The following is a 15,873-nucleotide window of genomic DNA, read 5'->3' as shown; positions in this document are numbered from 1 at the left end:
TGGGTAGTTATTTCCTGTTTGCTATTCCACTGAGACTCACTGCCTGCAATGCAGGGGCTGACACAGTGTCCTATCACTAAAACAATGCATGATGCATTGGCTTGATAAAGTTAATCTGCTTATGTTCATGCTTTAATTAAGGAAAGGTTGTCTGTGAAAACAATGCAGATGTACAATTCTTAAACAATTATTTTTTATGTCCTTTAAAAATAAAAAAGACAGTTGATGCTGAGTCAAGCCATGTGCTGGTGGTGGCCCAATGAATGCTGCAATGCAGTGAATTATTATGTTGGACAGGGTGTGTTGTCTTTCCACCTGTTCCACACCAGATGGCGATGTTCACAACAGTGACTCACGCAGCCCAGAATGGAAACTAATTTCACAGTGCTACGCCAAGCCTTTTTCATCAATGTCAAGCATTGCCCTTTGACTGTGATCCAACAGTGCTTCCTAACAAATATGCTTACTACCATTTTAAAAATAAAAATCCAATGAGTTCTATCTGGACAACAAGGTGGAGTATGAATTTGACTACTTGTTGTAATATGGGGACTTTCAAGAGCTTGAACTGAATTTTAAGAATGTCACCAAAAGAAACACAGATTTTTATCCAATAAATTAGCTTTCCGAACTAAAACTAAAATGGTAAAACACTGTTAGATTTAGATAAAGACCAAGGCCCGTATCCACAATGCCTCTCAGCGTAGGAGTGCGGAAAGCTTCAAGTTCCTTGGTGTCCACATCACCAATAAACTAACATGCACACCAAGATGCACACCAAGACAGTCGTGAAGAGGGCACAACAAAACCTATTCACACTCAGGAGACTGAAAAGATTTGGCATGGGTCCTCAGATCCTCAAAAGGTTCTACAGCTGCACCATCGAGAGCATGGTTGCATGGTTGCATCACTGCCTGGTTTGGCAACTGCTCAGCCTCCGACCGCAAGGCTCTACAGAGGGTAGTGCGTACGGCCCAGTACATCACTGGGGCCAAGCTTCCTGCCATCCAGGACCTCTATACCAGGCGGTGTCAGAGCAAGGCCTTAAAAATGATCAAAGACTCCAGCCACCCTAGTCATAGACTGTTCTCTCTGCTACCGCACGGCAAGCGGTACCGGAGCACCAAGTCTAGGTCCAAGAGGCTTCTGAACAGCTTCTACCCCCAATCCATAAGACTCCTGAACAGGTAATCAAATGGCTACCCAGACTATTTACATTAACCCCCCCTCTTTTACACCACTGCTACATAGTTGTTGTCATCTATGCATAGTCACTTTAATAACTCTACCTACATGTACATACTACCTCAACTATCTGGTGCCTCCGCACATTGACTCTGTACCGGTACCCCACTGTATATAGTCTCGCTATTGTTATTTTACTGCTGCTCTTTAATTACTTGTTACTTTTATTTCTTATTCTTATTCATATTATTTTTTTAAAACTGCATTGTTGGTTAGGGGCTCGTAAGTAAGCATTTCACTGTAAGGTCTACCTGTTGTATTCGGCACATGTGACTAATACAATTTGATTTGATCTAGGATCAATTTAGCCTTTTAGATCACAATAAATACAATTGCAAAGACAGGTGAGGACTTGATCCTAGATCAGCACTCTTACTCTGAGACGCTTTGTGGATGTGGGCCTTGATTAGCATTATTGAACATTTGAGACGTTTTCCTTGAGTACAGTCAACTTTAATTCAGTTCATTACAGTTATCCCCTCAGTTTTTGATAAGTTCAGTGAATGTTCTGTAAAGGCCGTGATAGACAGAGATTATGTCAACTTTGGTCTGCTGGCACAATGACAGAATCGGTGTATCGATGACTCACAACTACAGGGTGTGCCATCCCTGAGCGTCTCCATCAGCAGGATCACCTTTATGGATGCCTATTACATCACAAATCACTCTGCGGAAGCTAGGTGGTCACACCCTCACACCGCGCTCAAACCCGGTGGCACAGTTTACGTTGTGTGAGGGTGAGAATGTGCGAAGCGGTGAGTGAATATGTCACAGAATTCCTTACATTCCCGGGATAGGTCTGGGGGAGTCTGGCTCGGTGTTGGGTTCCTGGGGGTAAGGAAAGAGGAGCCAGGGGAATAGGGTGCCGACTCAGCAGCTGACACCTCTGATCTCTCTCTCTCTCCCCCTCTCTCCGTCCTCCACCCTTAACTAAATACTAAGCCACACTTTTAAAAATGATCTAGCTGTTTCAACAAAATATTATTAAGTAACTGGGTTCCACAGACTTTTTTTTGTTTACCCAACTTTTCGGGCAAAATATTACCTGAACTTAACATTTTAGTTGGCTCAGACTTAGCTCCAACATGAGAAAAACAAAGGCAAAAAAATGAACAAAACGTACAATGATGTGTTAGCTCAAATTGTCTCATAATATGAAAATCACACAGTGCTTTTAACATATAATATTTTAAACTTTCGTATTTAAACACTTTGACATGATTACATTGGGTATGTTAACTCATACAGTAATTAATACTCAACATTATCTCACCTAGGATTTTAGCTCACAACCTCTTGGTAATCGTTCTGTTACTCCACCATGTCTATGTCAATAACTGGTTTCACCTGTATTTCTACACGTTGCACTTTAAAGTACATTTCAGCGACAGTGCCTTGCGAAAGTATTCGGCCCCTTGAACTTTGCGACCTTTTGCCACATTTCAGGCTTCAAACATAAAGATATAAAACTTTATTTTTTTAGGAAGAATCAACAACAAGTGGGACACAATCATGAAGTGGAACGACATTTATTGGATATTTCAAACTTTTTTAACAAATCAAAAACTGAAAAATTGGGCGTGCAAAATTATTCAGTCCCTTTACTTTCAGTGCAGCAAACTCTCTCCAGAAGTTCAGTGAGGATCTCTGAATGATCCAATGTTGACCTAAATGACTAATGATGATAAATACAATCCACCTGTGTGTAATCAAGTCTCTGTATAAATGCACCTGCACTGTGATAGTCTCAGAGGTCCGTTAAAAGCGCAGAGAGCATCATGAAGAACAAGGAACACACCAGGCAGGTTCGAGATACTGTTGTGAAGAAGTTTAAAGCCGGATTTGGATACAAAAAGATTTCCCAAGCTTTAAACATCCCAAGGAGCACTGTGCAAGCGATAATATTGAAATGGAAGGAGTATCAGACCACTGCAAATCTACCAAGACCTGGCCGTCCCTCTAAACTTTCAGCTCATACAAGGAGAAGACTGATCAGAGATGCAGCCAAGATGCCCATGATCACTCTGGATGAACTGCAGAGATCTACAGCTGAGGTGGGAGACTCTGTCCATAGGACAACAATCAGTCGTATATTGCACAAATCTGGCCTTTATGGAAGAGTGGCAAGAAGAAAGCCATTTCTTAAAGATATCCATAAAAAGTGTCGTTTAAAGTTTGCCACAAGCCACCTGGGAGACACACCAAACATGTGGAAGAAGGTGCTCTGGTCAGATGAAACCAAAATTGAACTTTTTGGCAACAATGCAAAACGTTATGTTTGGCGTAAAAGCAACACAGCTGAACACACCATCCCCACTGTCAAACATGGTGGTGGCAGCATCATGGTTTGGGCCTGCTTTTCTTAAGCAGGGACAGGGAAGATGGTTAAAATTGATGGGAAGATGGATGGAGCCAAATACAGGACCATTCTGGAAGAAAACCTGATGGAGTCTGCAAAAGACCTGAGACTGGGACAGAGATGTCTTCCAACAAGACAATGATCCAAAACATAAAGCAAAATCTACAATGGAATGGTTCAAAAATAAACATATCCAGGTGTTAGAATGGCCAAGTCAAAGTCCAGACCTGAATCCAATCGAGAATCTGTGGAAACAACTGAAAACTGCTGTTCACAAATGCTCTCCATCCAACCTCACTGAGCTCGAGCTGTTTTGCAAGGAGGAATGGGAAAAATTTCAGTCTCTCGATGTGCAAAACTGATAGAGACACCCCAAAGCGACTTACAGCTGTAATCGCAGCAAAAGGTGGCGCTACAAAGTATTAACTTAAGGGGGCTGAATAATTTTGCACGCCCAATTTTTCAGTTTTTGATTTGTTAAAAAAGTTTGAAATATCCAATAAATGTCGTTCCACTTCATGATTGTGTCCCACTTGTTGTTGATTCTTCACAAAAAAATACAGTTTTATATCTTTATGTTTGAAGCCTGAAATGTGGCAAAAGGTCGCAAAGTTCAAGGGGGCCGAATACTTTCGCAAGGCACTGTATGTTAAAAGTACACTCAAGAAAAACAATTTTATTTATCTTAGAGATTAAGGAGTGACAGTAAAACAGAGTAATATGCCCCACCAACATTAGACGAAAAAAATACTTTTAGCATGCTTATAGGGAAGGCCACTCAACATGCTCGGCACTGACACAAATGACTGATGATTGGCTGAAATACATTTATAATAAGAGCTGTTGTGTAATATGTGAGCTGTTTCGGAGGGACTTCAGTATTGGAGAGACTTTGGAGTTTCGGAGGGACTTTGGTATCATTGAGCATAACATATTGCTGAAATAACTTAGGTGTAATGGATTAACATCTTCCGCCTTATCATAGATGGGCAGATACCTATCCAATAGAACACAGAGGATTTTCTTTAATGGAAGACTCTCTGATGCAGATTCAGTTGAGTGTGATGTACCGCAGGGCAGCCAGCTTGGACCGCAGGGCAGCCAGTGTTTACTAATGACCTTCCACTGACCTTGAATAAAGCCTGTATGTCCCTGTACACTGACAACTCAACACTATACACATCGTCTGCAACAGTAAAAATAAATACCTGACACCCTTAGCATAGAGCTACAGTCAGTTTTTGAATGGGTACTAGCAATAGGCTGGTATTAAATATCTCAAAAACCAAGGGATGCAGCGGTCTTGTGGCATCACTACAGATCCGGGACAAGACTGTAACTACCAATTGGGGAGAAAAAGGGGTAAAAAGTCAAAAAATATATTTATAAATAACTGAAAGCATAATTTTTGGGACAAATCACTCGCTCAACCCTAGATAGCAAGCTATCATGGTCAACATATAGGCACAAAGGTTGCTAAAATGGGAAGAGGTCTGTCCATGATAAGGCATTGCTCTGCTTTCTTGATATCTCAGTCAACCAGACAGGTCTTACAGGCCCTAGTTTCATCACACCTGGACTACTGTCCAGTTGTGTGGTCAGGAAGGACATAGCCAAATTGCAGTTGGTACAAAACAGAGCAGCAAGTACTGCACTTAGTTGTACAGAGGGTGAATGTCAATGACATGCATGTCAATCTCTTCTGGCTCAAAGTGGGGGAGAGATTGACTGCATCACTATTGGCCTTTGTGTGAGGTGTGATGTGTTGAAGGTACCGAACTGTCTGTTCAAGCAGTTGGCACACATTTCAGACACTCATTGGTACAACACAAGACATGCAACCAGAGGTGTCTTCACTGTCTCCAGGTCCAGAACATAGACTGGGAAACACACAGTACTAAATAGAGCCATGACTACATGGAACTCTCTGCCACCCCAGGTAACTCAAGCTGGCAAAAACACATATAAAAGAACACCTTACAGCACGGCAGGGACAGTGAAGAGACACAGACATTTTTATGCATTTTGTATTGTATTTGCATTGTATTGTGTATTGTATTGTAGTATGCTTGTGATATGTGTTTGCGATACAGCTGTGATATGTGGTTGTCTCACCTGGCTATCTTAAGATGAATGCAATAGCTGTGGGTCGCTCTGGATGAGAGTGTCTGCTGAATGGCTAAATTATAATGTAAATGTAGTGCTGTGTATGTATATTTATGTATATTATGTATTTTACTTGTTGTGTTGTTTCCTGTTTGGAACCCAGGAAGATGCTAACTGGGGATCCTAATAATGACTAAAAACTAATTGATGAGGGAATAGTAAGATGAACTGAAAATTGACACAGACATAGTGGTGTAGCAGGAAGATTGGAATGCCATGAACATTTTGCCATGTAAGACCTACCAGTCTGTTTGATCACATCTCATTGAAGAGGCATTGCTGTTCCCCTCACCTCTCATGGGGTGAATCAATGTCCATGTTGTGAAGCATCCTCTTGTCATTTGGAGTGAAAGCCAATCTATTAGTTAGCCTATGAGTGATGTGGCTCGACAGGAATTGCTTTTCACCACTCAAGCCAGATGAGGAGAAAATGTGGTCATGGTCCACATTTTCCAATTCATTTTGTCCATTGAATTTGCAACCGTGTGATCAAAATAAATACAGTATCTAAAGACCTCATATCAGATTCTGCTTAAAGTGTATTGAATGGACTTAAACGCACAATTGAGTTTGGCTGACAATTTATCGGCATTGGGTTACATTGTTGTCATACATGGTGTATTGTATTTATAGACTGAGAAACCTCTTAGGAGATACTGGAGAAGTATCATTTCCTTCCGACTGCAGCCCTCTTCTAAGACAGTCCAGAACATTTTGCTGGAAGTATGCTAGGAGTTCCTGTTTAAATAGTATTTTTGACTCAAGTAAAATGCCAATGATTTCTGCTGTGTCATCGATTAATGTGGACCTGCAGAAAGGTCACCTCTGCCCTGGTACATTTCCCTTTAAAACACTTATGCCCATTTGAGAATTTCTGTGACACTTGTGTACCAGATGCACTTTTCCTTTCTCTGCAGAGGCTGTATCCTTGAAAACTGCTTTCCACTCTGAACACTCCCGTCTGCCAAGCTGCACTTACCCAACTCAATGCCGCCAAAAGGTCGCACTGAGCATGCCATTTGAACCAGGGTTTATTATTGATTACATTCCGTGGGCCCTCTGTGGCAGCCTGTCTGTTTAGTGGTGTATTTCGTTTTTTTTTTTAGGCTAGTGAATGTAGGCTACTGGGTTGTGTGTTGTGCTCACTGCTGTTCAGTAGCTTACTCCCAATCTCTCCCATACACCTCTGACTCTTTCACGTGTTTATTCCTATCAGAATGTTATGCATGCACATGTTATCCACCAGTACATAACTTAGGCTATCAGTTACGTTTCTAAGTGAGCGGCATGCATAAGTAGGTGAGCATAGTATCATGCATGTTTTATTTACTTATTTACTTTTTTATTTCACCTTTATTTAACCAGGTAGGCCAGTTGAGAACAAGTTCTCATTTACAACTGTGACCTGGCCAAGATAAAGCAAAGCAGTGTGACAAAACAAGACAGAGTTACACATAAACAAACGTACAGTCAACAACACAATAGAAAAATCTATGTACAGTGTGTGCAAATGTAGAAGATTAGGGAGGTAAGGCAATAAATAGACCATAGAGGCAAAATAACTTCAATTTAGCATTAACACTGGAGTGATAGATGTGCAGATGATGATGTGCAATTATAGATACTGGGGTGCAAAAGAGCAAGAAGAGAAATAACAATATGGGGAGGAGGTAGTTGGCTGTGCTATTTACAGATGGGCTGTGTACAGGTACAGTGATCGGTAAACTGCTCTGACAGCTGATGCTTAAAGTTAGAGGGAGATATAAATCTCCAGCTTCAGTGATTTTGCAATTCGTTCCAATCGTTGGCAGCAGAGAACTGGAAGGAAAAGCGGTCAAAAGAAGTGTTGGCTTTGGGGACGACCAGTGAAATATACCTGCTGGAGCGTGTGCTACGGGTGGGTGTTGCTATGGTGACCAGTGAGCTGAGATAAGGCGGGGCTTTACCGAGCAAACACTAATAGATGACCTGGGGCCAGTAGGTTTGGCGACGAATATGTAGCGAGGGCCAGCCAACGAGAGCATACAGGTCGCAGTGGTGGGTAGTATATGGGGATTTGGTGACATAACGGATGACACTGTGATAGACTATATCCAGTTTGCTGAGAAGAGTGTTGGAAGCTATTTTGTAAATGACATCGCCAAAGTCAAGGATCGGTAGGATAGTCAGTTTTACAAGGGTATGTTTGGCAGCATGAGTGAAGGAGGCTTTGTTGCGAAATAGGAAGCCAATTCTAGATTTAATTTTGGATTGGAGATGCTTAATGTGAGTCTGGAAGGAGAGTTTACAGTCTAACCAGATACCTAGGTATTTGTAGTTGTTCACATATACAGTGCCTTGAGAAAGTATTCGGCCCCCTTGAACTTTGCGACCTTTTGACACATTTCAGGCTTCAAACATAAAGATATAAAACTGTATTTTTTTGTGAAGAATCAACAACAAGTGGGACACAATCATGAAGTGGAACGACATTTATTGGATATTTCAAACTTTTTTAACAAATCAAAAACTGAAAAATTGGGCGTGCAAAATTATTCAGCCCCTTTACTTTCAGTGCAGCAAACTCTCTCCAGAAGTTCAGTGAGGATCTCTGAATGATCCAATGTTGACCTAAATGACTAATGATGATAAATACAATCCACCTGTGTGTAATCAAGTCTCCGTATAAATGCACCTGCACTGTGATAGTCTCAGAGGTCCGTTAAAAGCGCAGAGAGCATCATGAAGAACAAGGAACACACCAGGCAGGTCCGAGATACTGTTGTGAAGAAGTTTAAAGCCAGATTTGGATACAAAAAGATTTCCCAAGCTTTAAACATCCCAAGGAGCACTGTGCAAGCGATAATATTGAAATGGAAGGAGTATCAGACCACTGCAAATCTACCAAGACCTGGCCGTCCCTCTAAACTTTCAGCTCATACAAGGAGAAGACTGATCAGAGACGCAACCAAGAGGCCCATGATCACTCTGGATGAACTGCAGAGATCTACAGCTGAGGTGGGAGACTCTGTCCATAGGACAACAATCAGTCGTATATTGCACAAATCTGGCATTTATGGAAGAGTGGCAAGAAGAAAGCCATTTCTTAAAGATATCCATAAAAAGTGTCGTTTAAAGTTTGCCACAAGCCACCTGGGAGACACACCAAACATGTGGAAGAAGGTGCTCTGGTCAGATGAAACCAAAATTGAACTTTTTGGCAACAATGCAAAACGTTATGTTTGGCGTAAAAGCAACACAGCTGAACACACCATCCCCACTGTCAAACATGGTGGTGGCAGCATCATGGTTTGGGCCTGCTTTTCTTCAGCAGGGACAGGGAAGATGGTTAAAATTGATGGGAAGATGGATGGAGCCAAATACAGGACCATTCTGGAAGAAAACCTGATGGAGTCTGCAAAAGACCTGAGACTGGGACGGAGATTTGTCTTCCAACAAGACAATGATCCAAAACATAAAGCAAAATCTACAATGGAATGGTTCAAAAATAAACATATCCAGGTGTTAGAATGGCCAAGTCAAAGTCCAGACCTGAATCCAATCGAGAATCTGTGGAAAGAACTGAAAACTGCTGTTCACAAATGCTCTCCATCCAACCTCACTGAGCTCGAGCTGTTTTGCAAGGAGGAATGGGAAAAAATGTCAGTCTCTCGATGTGCAAAACTGATAGAGACATACCCCAAGCGACTTACAGCTGTAATCGCTGCAAAAGGTGGCGCTACAACGTATTAACTTAAGGGGGCTGAATAATTTTGTACTGTACTAAGTCAGAACCGTCCAGAGTGGTGATGCTAGTCGGGCGGACGGGTGCGGTCAGTGATCGGTTGAATAGCATAAATTTAGTTTTACTAGCATTTAAAAGCAGTTGGAGGCCACGGAAGGTGTGTTGTAATGGCATTGAAGCTCGTTAGGAGGTTTGTTAACACAGTGTCCAAAGAAGGGCCAGATCATTACAGAATGGTGTCGTCTGCGTAGAGGTGGATCAGAGAATCACCAGCAGCAAGAGTGACATCATTGATATATACAGAGAAAAGAGTCAGCTGAGAACTGAACCCTGTGGCACCCCCATAGAGACTGCCAGAGTTACGGACACCTGGCCCTCCGATTTGACACACTGAACTCTATCTGAGAAGTAGTTGGTGAACCAGGCGAGGCAGTCATTTGAGACATCAAAGCTATTGAGTCTGCCGATAAGAATGTGGTGATTGACAGAGTTGAAAGCCTTGGCCAGGTCGATGAAGATGCCTGCACAGTACTGTCTTTTATCAATGGCGGTTATGATATCATTTAGGACCTTGAGCGTGGCTGAGGTGCACCCATGACCAGCTCGGAAACCAGATTGCATAGTGGAGAAGGTACGGTGGGATTTGAAGTGGTCTGTGATCTGTTTGTTAACTTGGCTTTCGAAGATTTTAGAAAGGCAGGGCAGGATGGATATAGCTCTATAATAGTTTGGGTCTAGAGTGTCTCCCCCTTTGAAGAGGGGGGTGACTGCGGCAGCTTTCCAATCTTTGGGGGTCTCAGGCGATACAAAAGAGGTTGAACAGGCAAGTAATAGGGGTTGCAACAATTTCTGGGGTAATTTTAGAAAGGGAGGGTCCAGATTGTCTAGCCCGGCTGATTTGTAGGGATCCAGGTTTTGCAGCTCTTTCAGAACATCAGCTGTCTGGATTTGGGTAAAGGAAAACAAGGGGTGGGGGTTGTAACTTTGAGCAAGTTGCTGCAGGGGGTTGCAGAGCTGCCGGGGTAGGGGTAGCCAGGTGGAAAGCATGGCCAGCTGTAGAAAAATGCTTATTGAAATGATTGATTATCGTAGATTTATCGGTGGTGACAGTGTTTCCTAGCCTCAGTGCAGTGGGCAGCTGGGAAGAGGTGCTCTTATTCTCCATGGACTTTACAGTGTCCCAAACCTTTTGGAATTAGTGCTACAGGATGCAAATTTCTGTTTGAAAAAGCTAGCCTTTGCTTTCGTAACTGCCTGTGTTTATTGGTACCTGACTTCCCTGAAAAGTTGCATATCGCGGGGGCTATTCGATGCTAAAGCAGAACGCCACAGGATGTTTTTGTGCTGGCCAAGGGCAGTCATGTCTTTTGAATGGGGCATGCTTATTTAAGATGGTGAGGAAAGCAATTTTAAAGAGCAACCAGGCATCCTCTACTGACGGGATGAGGTCAATATCCTTCCAGGATACCCAGGTCGATTAGAAAGGCCTGCTCGCTGAAGTGTAAAAGCACATGCTCCATCAAACAGAATTAATAAATAAATACAACACTGCCAGTTCCTGCTGTCGTAGAAAACGCCAAACGGCAAAGTCATACTGCTTCTTTTTCTGCTGATGAATTATGGATCAGCTGCATCGGCAAGAAAATAGTCCCCAGTCCCCACGTTGTATCCAGTCCCCACGTTGTATCCAGTCCCCTTTGACTTGACTGGCCTATATTCCTTCAAACTGAAATCCAATGCTTTTCAATATGCTATCCCATATTGATTACTGGGTTTCTTAATTGTCACCATATTACTGAAGTGAATGCTTGTCCACTTTGTTTTTGTGAGTTTTATTGCTCACTTTTAGTGAGATGGAAATTCAGCTTTGTGATCTGAATGAGCTCGTGCAGCAGAGTTACTGCTAGTTTTGGGTTCAAGTTCAAATGTGAATTTCTCATCCCATTGGACAAAAACAGGTTGAATCAACATTGTTTCCAAGTAATTTCAACAATAAAACAATCTACATTATGACATTGAATCAATGTGGGAAACAGATTGGATTTGCAAAAAATCATCAACGTAAGGGAATTTCGTCTTTTTTTTCAACCAACTTTTAACCTAAATCTAATGACATGGCCACATTTTTGTTCATTTCACGTTGAACTCTCATTAGTTGACAACATAATCAAAACTAGATGCTGAAATTACATCTGTGACCAGTGGGATGTCAATTCCTGAAGTGTAATGGTCAGGAATGTTAGTACTGAAAGGGATAATTGATAGATGAGCAGTCATGCAATCGTGCAACAATTTTTAAGTACTGTATTGACTTTCAACAGAATGTTTCTCATAGTATCCTATGTTTAAAGAATGCTATATCATTTAGGCTACACTAACAGTGCTGGGTTGGGCTAGTTGCTTGAAGATAGCTGTGCTGAATACACTGCTGGGGGTATGCTAGTGGTTCTGATGTCATCCTTGAACAATTCTCTTCCAATGCATACTGGGTCTCCCCAGCTGTTGTTTCAATATCATCTAACCCCACGTTAATAAAAGCCTAATTGAAGGAGCTTGATATCCCAGTATATCCAGTTACTTGCACTTGTACACAGAGCCTGTATGAATGGCTATACCCTTCGGCCCGTTCTGTGTGTGTGTGTGTGTCTGTGTCTGTGTGTGTTGAATAGAGGACCCTATAATTAGTATGGAGGCAGCTGACCTGCCAATAACAAAAGAAACCTCTCTGGCACATTTCCCTCTGAGTAACTGCCTGTATCTTTGTTCCGTATATAATCATTCCACACACACACACACACGGACACACTATTAATGTTTGAGGTCAAGGCAAGTCAATTAATGCATTTTGATCTAGCTGTTAACCTTACAAGGCTAAATCACATCTTGATATTATGTGCTGTTGTGCCAGATTAGTAGTAGGCCTAGGCTCAGTTTGCTTATCAATCATTTATAGTACTGTAAATCTCTCTTTCACCCTCAGTATTGAATAATCCTGCCGACTCAGTGATTTTCTACATATCAAACAAACTGTAAGGTCTTAAATGTGATGGGGAGGGAGGAAGAGAAATGATGATATGAACTCCATAGAGGGGACTTCTTCTCAGAGTAGAGAATTTCTCTTTTCGATGGTATCCTTAGTTTTTCTGAAATTGGTTGTATATTATTATTATAAATTAAAGCAAACACACATTTGAGACCCAGTTTGTTCGACAACGGCAGTTGCTGTTGACCTGTTTCTGTTTCCTTCTTGTGCTGCAGGCAGCTGTATCTTTCTAGTCAGATTGCTGTGGATAGTAACCCAGCTGTTAATGGGTCAAGTGCAGTTGTCTCTGTCAAGGATTCGTGTCAAAAGACGTGTTGTCTTTTAATCTCGCTGTGTGATATAATCCATTCTAAATGCTAATGGAAAGTATGTCAGAACATGCTCTGGGAAATTGCAATGTTCTTGGCTGATACCCATTAGTTTTCCTCCCATACCATCATCTCCTCATGGTCTGTATTGATGCTTTGAAAGTATTGTCACGGTTCAAAATGTAGAGGTGTCGAGGGGTCGTTCATAAGATTAATAAGATCAACGTGGCCATTGGGCAACCCCCCTAAGCATTTTAAATATTAACTTTGCTCCAGAACATTATTTTTAGGATGTCCCAATACCATTAAACACTTCAAATTTGCCAATGGATCTCTTAGATTTCTGCTAAAGAAACCCCTACATTTTGTCAGTACAGATGCACTTGATATGGAAATTCTGGACAAAAGCAGATAATCCTATTTTTTTGCCATGATTTTTTTGTACAGAGGATACAGATATGATGGCCAATATTAGGTATATACATTATCATCAAGTATCCCTACAGTAATGTCAGGACTGGACATAAGGTGGTAAGCTGATGATGATGGTGGTGGTATAGCAAGGTCTTCTCTAAAATCACTATCTGTTAGGCTATGTCATTACACACAGCAGTTTGAGCTGCACTTTAATCAGGCTATTGAAAGCTCTCTGTGGTCCATGTCTGTGTCTGAGAGCTCAGCAGCGTCAGTGTCAGGGCCTCAGCATGGTTCTCATTAACATAGCTTTCCCAAAATTGATTTAAGGTTTACTTTGTGAGTGACATCTTCCTTTTGCCTATTCAGATGCTGTCTGCAGGACTTTCAACTTGCCCAGCAAGTTAAATGCTGTAGGCATACAATAAATGTGCTTTTCGGCAGGGTTTACTGATGTTGTAACTTAAATTGTAGAAGCAGCAGGTAAAATGAAGACATCTAAGACATCTATTCCATCTGGCCGTGCTGCTGCTCCAGTTTCAACTGTTCTGCCTGCGGCTATGGAACCCTGACCTGTTCACCGGACGTGCTACCTGTCCCCCGGACGTGCTACCTGTCCCAGACCTGCTGTTTTCAATTCTCTAGAGACAGCAGGAGCGGTAGAGATACTCTTAATGATCAGCCATGAAAAGCCAACTGACATTTAATCCTGAGGTGCTGACTTGCTGCACCCTCGACAACTACTGTGATTATTATTATTTGACCATGCTGGTCATTTATGAACATTTGAACATCTTGGCCATGTTCTGTTATAATCTCCACCCGGCACAGCCAGAAGAGGACCACCCCTCATAGCCTGGTTCCTCTCTAGGTTTCTTCCTAGGTTTTGGCCTTTCTAGGGAGTTTTTCCTAGCCCCTGTGCTTCTACACCTGCATTGCTTGCTGTTTGGGGTTTTAGCCTGGGTTTCTGTACAGCACTTTGATATATCAGCTGATGTAAGAAGGGCTATATACATACATTTGATTTGATTTGCTCTAACTAGCTTGCAGGAATCCATTGTTGTGGGTTCCCACTATGGCCAAGCTGCAAAGTCAAAACATCGTCAAAATGTATGTGTAAAGAATTTGCTTAGGGTTAGGTTCAAAATCAGACTAAGAAACCAGGGCTTCTTGGCCAGATAGTGACGACCATTGTTGTGCACTAACGGCCTGTGTTAAATGAAGACGGTGGGGCGATGAAACAACGTAATTCATTCCTTTTCAATGGAAGAAAAGTGATGAGAAGCAAAGTGGGCGAGGGAGCGTGACCAACGCGGGACTTAAGTTGGGGAAAATTGAACTTTATGCAAGTACTCAGCAATATTGCGGGGCTATTGACCAATCGAAGCTCACTATAGCTTAAAGCCCTACTGGATTGGCTGTTGATACCGAGCACTACCTAGCATGTTGTCTGCTTGCTAGAAACCACATGACGAGCCACTCTGAACAAAGCTAGCATGGCTAGGCGATGCATCAATGCATATTAATACCCCCTAATACCGCGGCGCGCAAACATTCAGCACCATGGACAGAGCCCCGATCAGCATGAAGTAAACAGAACAGCGCACGCTCAAACATTCAGCACCATGGACAGTATCCCAATCAGCATGAAGTAAACAGAACAGTGCACGCTCAAACATTCAGCACCACAGACAGGACCCCAATCAACACGAAGTAAACAGAACAGCGTACGCTCAAACATTCAGCACCATGGACAGTAGGCCTACCCCGATCAACATGAACTAAACAGAACAGTACGGTCAAACATTCATCACCATGGACAGTACCTCGATCAGAACGAACTAAATGGAACAGTGCAGCCAAACATTCGGAACCATGGACAACACAGCAATCAGCGGAAAGAAAACAGAACATTGCTGATTCAGCACCGCGGTCACTGAACAGCGCTGTGCTCAGGCAGCTCATATAGATTAATGAGTGAAGATTGCAAAGTGCCTATGTAACTGTTTTTTTTTTTTGTGTTGAATTTTCAAACCTACAATCTACCTGTAGTGAAGCCATTCAAAATGTACATTACATTCCAATCATCTAGCAGACACCCCCATCCAGAGCGACCCACAGAGGCACCCAGGGCCAAGCGCCCTCCCCAAGGGCACATCAACAGCAACTGTTTGTTGGCCTCTGTAATGGTTTGTTGGCCTCTGTAATGGTTTATTAGTCTCTGTAACTGTTTGTTGGCCTCTGTAACGGTTTGTTGGCCTCTGTAACGGTTTGTTGGCCTCTGTAACGGTTTGTTGGCCTCTGTAACTGTTTGTTGGCCTCTGTAACTGTTTGTTGGCCTCTGTAACGGTTTGTTGGCCTCCCTAACTGTTTTTTAGCCTCCATAACGGTTTGTTGGCCTCTGTACCTGTTTGTTGGCCTCTGTGCAGACTGAGGGCCTGCTGAATAAACTCTCTGCCATGCTTGCCTATTCTACTGTTCCCCTTTCACTTGAACTGTAGATCACTTAAACTGTATAATTGTGAAAAATATTGGAATGCTCTGACTCTTTGGTACCCCACTTCAACTGTCCCATTTAGAATTTTTATAGCAATCATTTTTGGAAGTTACAACA

Source organism: Oncorhynchus mykiss, chromosome 15 (genome assembly GCF_013265735.2).
Source record: "Oncorhynchus mykiss isolate Arlee chromosome 15, USDA_OmykA_1.1, whole genome shotgun sequence".
Lineage (NCBI taxonomy): Eukaryota > Metazoa > Chordata > Actinopteri > Salmoniformes > Salmonidae > Oncorhynchus > Oncorhynchus mykiss.
This window is presented reverse-complemented; position numbering follows the sequence as displayed.